The sequence below is a fragment of the Lepisosteus platostomus genome, chromosome 12, assembly GCF_059453375.1.
Source record: "Lepisosteus platostomus isolate fLepPlt1 chromosome 12, fLepPlt1.hap1, whole genome shotgun sequence".
Classification (NCBI taxonomy): domain Eukaryota; kingdom Metazoa; phylum Chordata; class Actinopteri; order Semionotiformes; family Lepisosteidae; genus Lepisosteus; species Lepisosteus platostomus.
The window spans coordinates 34,913,758-34,925,240 of NC_142622.1; positions in this window are offsets into that span (position 1 = coordinate 34,913,758).

Here is an 11,483-nt window from a genome sequence, read left to right on the forward strand (position 1 = left end):
TCCTGGTCATGATCTTGAATGGAGGTGAGCATTGCAAGAGGCTTTGTCAAGTAAATACAACTGAGCCAGCCTTTTGAATGTAGCTTTGCTCACGTCTTTTGCGGAAGAGACTAGAGCAGGGCCCTTACATAATCATGACTTGATACCAAGAGAGAGCACCTTTCTGCAGTTAAAAAACAGCATCTAAATTCTTACAATTTGGGACAAGGAACATCAGGACCTTCATGAACTCTCCAGAAAAGGAGAAACTCTGGGGAGGAACATTGAATTCAAACAGTTGGATATGCCACCATGAATGAAGTCAACTACCACCTTCATGAGTTTCCTTTTGTTATCAATGAGTGCCTTATGATTCTTTGCCTTACCTTAGAGAAACTCTCAGGCACATCCTCAAAAGGATCTGCTTCTTCCACATGTATAAAAAAAATCACAGAGACACTACAAATTCCTTCAGCTCACAATGGCTTCGTACAGTAGCTTATCAGTATATTAAGGAATATCTTTATATATGTCTTCTGTAGCTACAAATAGAGCACAAAGTTAATCTAAATAAAAATAATGACTGTGTAATTCCTAAATATACATGGAAGGGGAATTTTGTTTGTTATGAATGCTGAAAAATTACTGTTTTGAATGCGGTTTTGTGATGCATTCTTTATCTTCTGTGACTTTTAGAACAAACAAATTAAGAGAATAACAGCTAACATCATTCTTATCGTACAATGATACAGCAATTTTGCCATCATGAATACTGTATATGGTTAATCTTGGCTTACGTCAGCAATCATTATTCGAACAATCTTTTCCATTTTAACAGAATGTAAAATAATACAGAATAACATTGTTCTGATGAGTGGGCTGATGTAAAGCTCAAAATCCACCCAGTTCTTAAGTTTCACAGTGAGAAGATTCCCAGTCCCAGATTCCCATATATACATATGCGATACCAATGAGAGGACAGCATTGAATTCAATTCAAACATCAGTTTCCCTTTGTTATCGATAAGTGTCTTCTGATTTTTTGCCTTACTTCAGCAGTGAACCAATATGATTATATGATTTCCAAATATGCTCAAATCTAGATTAATGTCTTCGTCTTCTTTCTTCTTCTTCTTTTTCACAGTCTTAGTCCCAGACTGTCCTGGGGTCAGCTGCTTTGGTTGCTCTTCTCCACTTGTCTCTGTCAAATCTAGATTCATGTGATGAAACCAAAATAGATTTTTATGCTAAGCTTTGAGCAACTTCAGTGTGGAATCCTGGAAGAGAAGAGACATATTCTACTTGGAGACTACAGAAACAGAGTCGGAAGAAATTCCAGTGTCTGGAAATTATTAGACAGGAAGAAGCTGGAAATATTAAATACAGCAGCAATCTTCGCCTTACCGAATTCACAGAGTCTGATCTTATTTTTACCATCAACCTGTTTCAATAGAAAGACAGAGACAAGACAGTCCATGAATATTGGAATGAAATACAGATGTCCTCTAAAAGCTGTCAGCATATTTTATCTGTTTCATCAAGATACTATATGTATGCAGCAACGGTCTGCTACAGACACCTGTGCAGTCTGGTCAGAAGTCATAAAAGTGTGTATCATCTCCATAAGACTTGTTAAACATTGAGGGCTAGTTACAGCTGGGCTCTTTTGGCTCGTCTTCTAGCCCTGAAAATGTTTGAGTGCTGTGAAAGTTCCAGGGAAACTTCCAGAGTCGCTGTCACTATCACACAAAATCATGTCTCTTAAACCAGAAAGAAAATGCCTGGTTCTCCCTTTGGCTTTATAATAAAGTGCTGGCTGGCTGGCTGGCTGGCTAATCTGCATTTAGCTGTTGGTTAGTACTGTACCTGTACAACTAAATCAAGAAAGCAAAAAAACAGCATGGTTAAACCTGCAGTAGCACAATTGTCCTCGCCACACTCTTATATACTCTCAATAGAGGCTTAACCGGTAGCACCTGTGCCCAACAGGACGTACCTGTGTTCAATTAGCCCCATGGGGACCATTTCAGTTAACTTCAATCACCAGTTACGAAACAGAAGAAAAAAACAAATTGCAACTCAAGCAGGCCTGGAAGCCCAGAAAGTATGCAGGAAAAGCCCCACTCACAATTTTAGACGCATAGTAGACCACCTGAGCAATTTTACCTTATTTTTAGTCACACACTATTTTCAACAGCCAGAAGCCGTATCACCCTCCAGCTCTCAACTGGCTGCCCCCTGAAGCTAAGCAGGGTTGAGCCTGGTCAGTACCTGGATGGGAGACCTCCTGGGAAGCTATGGTTGCTGCTGGAAGTGGTGTAAGTGGACCAGTGGGGGGTGCCCACCCTGCGGTCTGTGTGGGTCTTAATGCTTTGGTATATTGGCAGGGACACTGTACTGTAGTGGGCGCTGTCTTTTAGTTGAGATGTTAAGCCGAGGTCCTGACTCTCAGTGGTCTTTAAAGATCCCCGGGCATTTCTTGATAAGAGTAGGGAGTTGTTCTGGTGTCTGGGCCACATTCCCCCTTAGCCTTTACTGTGGCCTCCAGATTGTCCCCATGTATGATTGACTTGCACTTGCCCTGTACCATGCCTTGTACTCATTGCTTGCCAGGTAGGCTCCGGCTTCCCACAACACCATATGGTATAAAGAGGTTTGGCAAATGACATGACTATTTTCAACATTTGTGGAGTACCATGCTCCATTTGATTGCAGGCAAGGTCACTAACTGTAATGATAGTTCAGGTGGGTAGCTGCGTCAGCATGCGTAAGCTGCAAAGGAAGAAGTAATAGGTTTATTCCATGCTGAAAAAAAGAAGAAAGAGAACACAAAATTTCGGCCGTGGAGCCTTCTTCAGGTGTCTTCAGATTCAGTCCAAAGTCTTCTAAAGAACATAACCCAGTGCTACATACAGAGGAAACCTAAAAGGACGGTAGTCTTATGAGCATTGTTTATATGATTTCATAAATCAAAAGGCAGGACAGTTCCAGTAGCACCACGGTTTATAAACACCACAAGTTTAAAACTATAATATCAATAATAATAATAATAATAATAATAATAATAATAATAATAATAACAATAATAAAAATAAATACTATTATTACTATTATCTCAAGCCAGCATCTTTTTTCTTAAATAAAGTCTTTTACTCAAGAGCTTTCATTTAATTCACAAACCCAGCAAATGATTCCCCATTCCATGTCTTCTCTTTCACACAAATAAATCCAAGCACCTTATATTGCCATTTACTGCACCATAAGTATTATGGCCTATCATCACAATGCTATTAGACAGGGGCTCTAAAAGGTCACTCCATTCTTTTGTGGGAATGCTGATACCCTGCCTGCAGGTAGACACTTCTCTCATTTCGTTGTGACATCAGCAGCTACATTGGACTTCTTGTGTTCAGCTCTTATCAGATGTTTATGCTTCGAGATCTGACTCTGCAAGAAAGGAGACCCCCGCCCACACATACACACACTGCTTTTACTTTAATCCCACATTTTTAGAAGTTTAAGATACAAGTTTGATACTGCCGTCCAAAGTTTTTTATTATCACCTTCTTGTAAATCTATACTTTCTACAAGACTGGCTTCACATGCTTCAGAACCTCCAGTAAAACATATATTGTCTGCTTCTTTCCCAATTCTGAGATTTTATCCTGCTCTTTACAGTTCATTGGACCCTTTGCTCTCTTTTCTTAGGTTCCACACTAATTATATCTTTCAGCAACAATTCATTCAAATCATTGAAGGGGGTATTTCTTCTTCCTGGGCATTATAAGAAACCCTTTGCTTATTTGTCAAACAAAAAATCTGTTTAAGACTCTCCTAGACATGTATCTGTATTCATTGTGGCCTAATGTTTCTAGATGTTCGTTGTGCCAGTTCAAACAAAAGATCTAAGAGGAGTAAGAAACACAAACTCCTATATAACAGTTACATTAAAAGAAACAGGTACCCGAGCAAATCACAAACTTTTAAGAAGGAATAATGACTTCCCAAGGATAGTCATGAAATTCTTAGCTTCTTCTTCAGTATATTTAACCATTTTACTGAGTGTACCAAACTCTTCCATGTTTTAATGGCCTTTGAATAGTAGATCACAGAAATCCAGATCCTCTTCTCTATGTTTTAGGACTGCATAATTGTGAACATGGACTCCCTTTCTCTGTGGGATTACAGTCAAATGTAAAGACAACTAAGACTTTCCAAATCCTGATGCGTGAGCAGAATAAATTCTCTAGGGAATATTTCTGTCCCCTCCTTTTATCTGGCCAAACCATCATACGTTACAAACCTGGTGCTATTTGGGCAGCTGATGAGATGGACACTGCTCTAAGATAGAACAACTTAGGATAAATACAAATCAGAATTGCTAATGAGGAAAATCTATCTGAAGCCAAAAGAATACATTAGGAAATCTTTTAGTGCTCCAAAAAGAATGGTCTCATTCGAGACCCAAATTTAATGTTTAGAGACTTGGACAGTTTTCTGTTGTTGGGGTTGCTTTCAGAAGAAGGTTTTTATCTGCAGTTACAAGAGCATTTCTAAACCAATCGGACACTGAATAAAAACCATTTGGAAGTGAGTTAAGAAGCTGTTATCCCTGAGGTGATGCACTAAATCTCTCAAGGTAAAACCTGTGAACAATGTCCCTCTGTTCTTCCTCCTAATCAAACAACACTTACAGTACCCTTCCTCTCTGGATACCTGTTCCATATAAACTGTAACAGAAGCACTGGGACAGCAAATGGATTTGAGTTTTTCAGGTGAAGGATGGAGAGATAATTTGGTAGCAATCTTACGCAGGACCATTAGCAGCTAATAAAATGCAATGGATGTCTGGCTTGTTAGGAAGGATTTACAAATCAGCCTGTTGTATTTGCAATATTTTGATTTAAGGTAGAGATTTGAGAAGGATCTGATTGGATCTTGTATGTTTTAATGCTATCACTTCAGAACTTCATAGTTTCATGTCATTGCTGTCACTAACAGAACTTACGTGCGTTTTTTGTTGAAGAAATACAGTTTTGTAAACTGGCACATCATTTTAAGAAATAGACCATACTGTACATCATACATTCCAGATGTTTCTGCAGCCTCATGTATTTCAGTATTCTTCTTCAAGCTGCACACACATGGGTTTCTAAATTGCAAACAGAAAACTTGATTATGCTGCTAGAGAATGTGAGAAATACAGTACAAAACTTCACAGTATGTCACCATCTCAAATGCTATTGTATATGGTTCTTGATAAATTTGTGACACAATATTTAATAAAAATCAAGATGTTTTGAATTTAAAAATCATATTATTCAAAATAATACCCTGGAGAGGAAAACCGTTAGCTTTAATGCTATATTTCATAAAGACAATGGTACTATAATCCCTTAATTACTGAAGTATCCAGTAATTAATTGGTAAATTTATTATAACTTTATTTTTCTCCCTTTGCTTTTACTTCTAATATGTATGTGTATTCTGTACCTGTTGCACAGTGCTTTGAGTTTTTTTTTATTAAAGAGCATATAAATAAAATGCATCTTTATTGCATGCTTCAACATTTTGATGAATCATTTAATCCATGCAAGCAATTATTTTTCAGAGCAGGACTTTGGATTTATCACTCTGCCATCTCCTATTTACTAAGACCATAACTCTGTGGATAATTAATTATTAATCCATAGAAACCTGATTACCAAAACCAATGTATTGGTGCTGAATTAATAGTGCGTACGTATGCATAGCAAGAATATTTGGTAGCTGCTCACAAAGCTCTAGACAAGTACTCAATGCACTCAAAAAGCACAAAAAATAGATCTTTGAATGCCTTGAATGAACCATTGTTGCATGTGGCATATTGCAAATTTTTAATATCTCCTGTTAGCAAAGTAAATTCTTGTTTTGCTTTTATATGGGGCTACATTTAAAAAATGTAGCTCCATATAAAATCTCATTTCACACCTCAATCTCATAAAATCCCATCTCACACCTGAAGAAGGCTCCACAGCCAAAACGTTGTGTTTTCTTTCTTCTTTTTTCAACATGGAATAAACCTATTACTTGTTCCTTTACATTTAAAAAAGCACACCGAATAAAACCTTCGTCCTCAAGCCCTGCACTGCTTCCACCCTTTGCAGGCTTCTTTTCTCCAAGAACACATTTTTTGTTGCAAATAGGATTTCACGGGACCTAAACGTGTTGTAAAAAAACATTGCCAAGTTGTTTTGAAATGTTTTAGCGCCTTGACATGAGATGTCTGCAGAGGGGTGTTTGGAGAGGTCTGCGCCAATCTTTTCACTGGTCACATTTTTTTTTCACTGGTCACTGGTCACAGCTTTTAGGTCTTTTTCACATACTGTACATTATTCTTAAAACTTAAATTCAATAACCATGTATTATATTGAGTATGAAAAGACCATTAAGGACATATACTATATGGTTGCAGCATTTGTGAATTGGAGTTAGAAAATGTTACAAGTGACACTGAAGAATTACAAGGCAAATAATTCTAACTGGATTCTTTATTCAAATCTCTAAAGCTTCTCTGTGTTACATGTGGGAAACATACAGGTCTCCACCTTATTTCAAGGATATTGAAACTGAATGTGACGCGGAAAACTGATTGTCTTCTACAGCATATGCACTTTTGAAATCACTGAATGTGACTGCTTAGACAATTAGTTCTTTTGAGAATGGGAGTTTGTCAGGGAACACCCTAGTAATAACCTCTTTCACCAGCACAGGAAACATTCTTTCTACCTTAGACAGTGAGCTATTGACTTCCTACAAAGGGGGCAACTGTCTGCCAACTGGCTGGCATGGACTTTGAGAAATTATTTCTTCCCTTAAGAGTACTGTGTCCTTTTCGTACCTACATAGCTCTGGCTGTAGAGGAAAATGCAGCATTGTTAAAAATGAAACTTTGTATGAGCCTCACTGAGCTTACTATGCCAAGTTACAGGGCAGAACAATTGAGACAATGCACAGTTCAGCTATCTCCCCGAAAAGTAGATGTTGCATTTGTCTAGAAATGCCTGGGAATCTAGTGCAAGAATATCATGATAAAAATAGACCGTCGTGCAGGGATCTGATCACTGGGACCCAGGTACTTGGCACATATTCCCAACCATCACACCACAAATACAGGCCCTTGTGGTGGGGCTGTAGATGCAGGATTGCAGGCTTGGAGCTAGAACTTTGTCTTTATGTTACACTAAGCTGTGATACACGCATAACTCCTGGAAAATCTTCAGACATCTGAGTCACGTGTCTGGTACTTCTTTTTGGTCACAAAAAACGATAAAATAAAAGACTACATCAGATACTCTTATATTGCCACATCCTTTTTGTGAAAACGTATACTCCCACTGGTTGTGGTCGAGATTGTTCAGTGCAAATATTTATAGGAGTCACCACCTTGCTGGTCAGCTCTCATCAAGCTTTGTTCTGTCCAGTGAACGTGACTTATCAGTTTGCTAGAGGGCGCTGACAGTCCAGTGGAAATACAACATCTGGAGCACAGGAGCAAAGCTGGGCTGCTGGACTGAGTTATAAGGGTCTCATAAGGGATGTTTGGAAGTGTGTTTTAGTTTTGTGCAGTGTATTCTAACTTGTCTGCTTCAGTTCCATGTTGCTGTTTAATGTTTAACATGACGCTTCCTGACAAGGTTTGGTGGTGCTTAGGAGAGGAACTCCTGGGAAAAACTAAGGTTGCTGCTGGTTGTGGTGTTAGTGGGGGCAGTAGGGGGCGCTCACCCTGTGGTCTGTGTGGGACCTTTTGCCCCAGTATAGTGACAGAGACACTTAAACTGTAAAAAGGTGCCATCCTTCAGATTAGAAGTAAAACTGAGGTCCTGACTCTCTGTGGTCATTAAAAAGCCAGGGCATTTCTCGAAAAGAGTAGTGGTGTTATCCCAGCTGCCTGGCCAAATTTCCCATTGGCCTTTACCAATCATGGCCTCCTAATAATCCCAATCTATGAACTGACTTTATCATTCTGTTCTCCTCCCCACTGATTGCTGATGTATGGTGAGTGTTCTGACGCACAATGGCGGCTGTCAAATCATCCAGGTGGGGCTGCAGATTGGTGGTGGTGGAGGGGAGTCTCCATTACCTATAAAGCACTTTGAATGGAGTGTTCAGATAAGTGCTATATAAGTGAAAGGAAAGATTAGTTACTATTTCACTCTATTTTATTTCTGTAACAGGAGAATTAATTCTTCCCTAGTGGTTCTTTAACCATAAGAGAGCACGTCTGACACAATGTAAGTAAACCATAAAATCTGGGTTACATTTTTCTGTTGTATTCTGTTTACCAAAACAAAATGTATTTGCCAATCATCACCAGGATTTTTTTGCATATAACGATACTTATAGAAAAACATATAATAAAAAAACACTTCCTATAAATTATATGTATATTTCACATACTGTATAGTATGTTATTTCTTACCAAGATAGTTTTCTTATTAAAACTGACTCGCCATCAGGGAATGCAGACTAATAGATGTACAAAAAAGTGCTTTGAGAATGCTCTGTATTGAAAGGTGCTACATGAGAACAAAATTGATTCATGTATGAGCATTACCTTTCAAATGAATTGTATTGAATTTCAGTACAGTACATTTCAGTCAATGTAAGCCATGAAAATGTAACTGACATACCGAATAGCAGTACTAAAATCCACTTCATATGGATTAGAAACTCTTCACAGCTTTTGTAATTAGCTCATGTTTCTTGGAGAATGCAAACAGTTGTGGGATATGCAACCTACAGTTCAGAGAAATGCCCCTATCTTAAATAAATGTAATTTAAAAATAAAGTTGAGCACAAGAAAAAAGATGCACAATGGTTTGCATTTGTCATTTACTTTTTTACACAGAAAACTGAGGTGGTAAGAACAGGCTACAAAGGATGTTCAAAATTAAGTTCCACACTTTGGACTGTGGCTAAAATTTAAATGTTGAAATTCTATTGTAGGGTGGTACAATGGTCAGCAATGCCACTTCGCAACACTGGGGCTGTCTGCTTGGAGTATGTATGTTATCCTAATATTCGTGTGGATTTCCTCTGGGAGATCTGGTTATCTCCCACAGTCCAAAGACAAACTGGAAAGTTAATTGGCTTCTGGGAGAATTGGCCCTGGAGTGAGTGCATATTCACGTCTGTTTCCCCTGTGGTGGACTGGCATCCCATCCAGAGTGTATCCTGCCTTGCTTGCCAGGAAAGGCTCCAGCTCCCCTGTGACTCGATTTGGATTTGGAAGAAGTGAAAACAATTGGAAGAGTGGACGAAATTGCATGTTTATACTTGTTCATGGACTAGTTGCTCAGTTCAACTAAACAATTGTGCTTACACAACTATAAAGTGTAACTTTATGGAGAGACCCCCCCCAAAAGTTATTTACTGTATGTTAAGGGTTGTTCTTTATATACATGTTTTAGTTTTCAGCCATCAGGCCTGTATCTAACAATTTTTTATCTCTTCAGTTCACTTGTCAGCTGGTACATTAAAAACAGGGTAGGACTAGAAATTTCATGTCAAACGTATTTTTTTCATTTTATTTCTTGAAACGACTTTGAGAAATCGATAAGCTACAGTATGTATTTCTCTACTGCATCTTCATTAGGTTTAATTTTCTTCGCATTTATGTGTGTTGGCAAACTTAAGAAAACAAAAAACAAAATACGTCTTCAAAGGTTACATAATAGTTACTTGATATCTTTCAGGCAACTACTAGGTCTGGATTAATGTGTAATAATCACTCATTACCATCGCATCATTTTTAACTGTGACTTACTGTATATGCTATGACTTACAATGTTGATAGAAACCTGAAGATAAAGGAGCTAGGATTGAAGCTGGCTAGGATAAGGTTCAGGATTGTATGTTTTATAACAGAAAATGTCCTATTGTGTTTGAGAAATGTGCGTTTTTCCCCACCAGTAAAGCCTTAATCTGTTCAGGTAGTAACCTTTTAGGTTTGTTTCACAAGAACACCAGTCTGACCTTTCAAATTGTTTTTTCTCCTGTCATGAATAGTGCAATCAGGTATTTTCCCTAACTCCTGTCAATGAGACTTAATGTGTAAGAAAAACAAAATAGCAGATCATACTATCAACATTTAACTCATAAAAAAACAGCTATAATTACCCACGTTTTCAGAGGATTTTTGCCTCAGCGAAGAATCCTGTAATCGGATATCTGATATTGTGGAGCTTCCTTTGATGAAAACCTTTTCCATTAACATATAGGTCTATTCATGTTGTTCATTTACTTCAAGTTAAAACAGAAAGAGAGCATTGTGAAGCAAGGAAACATTAAGGAGATTATTGTAAAGAATTCAGTTATTTATTGAATGTGCATGTATCGGTCTTCCTTGCAACTCCTAATTAATTGGTTTATTTAGAATATCACGATATAAAGAACTACTGAATTTTATCTGACAAACAAGAAATGGGATGCTATTACAAAGGATAGGTTACCAATAATCGGTCTCTCTATCTTAGAAAATTAATTACAAAGTAAACTGAGAGGATAATCCCTGCTCATCAAAAGGTTTTGTCATCCTAAGGGATGTTGCACCCAGTGACTTCGAAGTGGAGTTTGGTATAAGAATACAACCTCTACTAATCAGGTTAGTGTTAGATAGATCTAGATCAATCTGCCCGTGCTTCACAGATCACATGAACAGATTGTAACAAATAGCTGCTAATTAAGATGTCACCGCTCTCTTAGGTGAAGGGTTACCAATGAGAACAGTCTTTGTTTGGGCAAACTCTGCTTCATCCTTCAGTAATGAGACAACAGACCTCAGGGGTTTTCTTTTATTTACATGGAGCAGAAGCAGATCAAATTTATGTTAGGGTGCATATGTCAGCAATGGTAATGTCACACTACATGGACAAGAAGCTGAAGCTGGTGCTAAAAATAAAATGTACTGATTAAAATACGCAACGTGAACTAAGTCAGTTTGCCTACACTTTTGGTGATTGCAATAATAATAATAATAATAATAATAATAATAATAATAATAATAATAATAATAATAATAATAATAATAATAATAATATCCTTTCTTTACATAGAGATTTATTTTACAAATGAAACAATCAATAAAACAGATATACCCAAATACAGTAAATTAAAGATGATTAAAAGTTGGAATACGGGTTTTAAGACAAGATTTGAAAGTGCTGACTGACTTGCAAATAATTGATTTACCAGTATTCAAACCTAATTTTTCAGAGCTGATAGAAGGTAACAAATCCAAAGGGAGGCATCTTACCGTAGGCTTTCCGCTGTTCCTTCAGACTTATCCCAGTAAAGACCTATGCCTGCTTATCAATATTTGTATTTATTGTTATTGTTATATTTTTATTTATTGTTATAGATTTTGAACTTACTGGTTATCATTTCACATATACAGTAAGTGTGTGGAGGTAGAGGACTGGTCATCTCTTGCACCTCATTAATCTAATTATCACATTTCTCTGA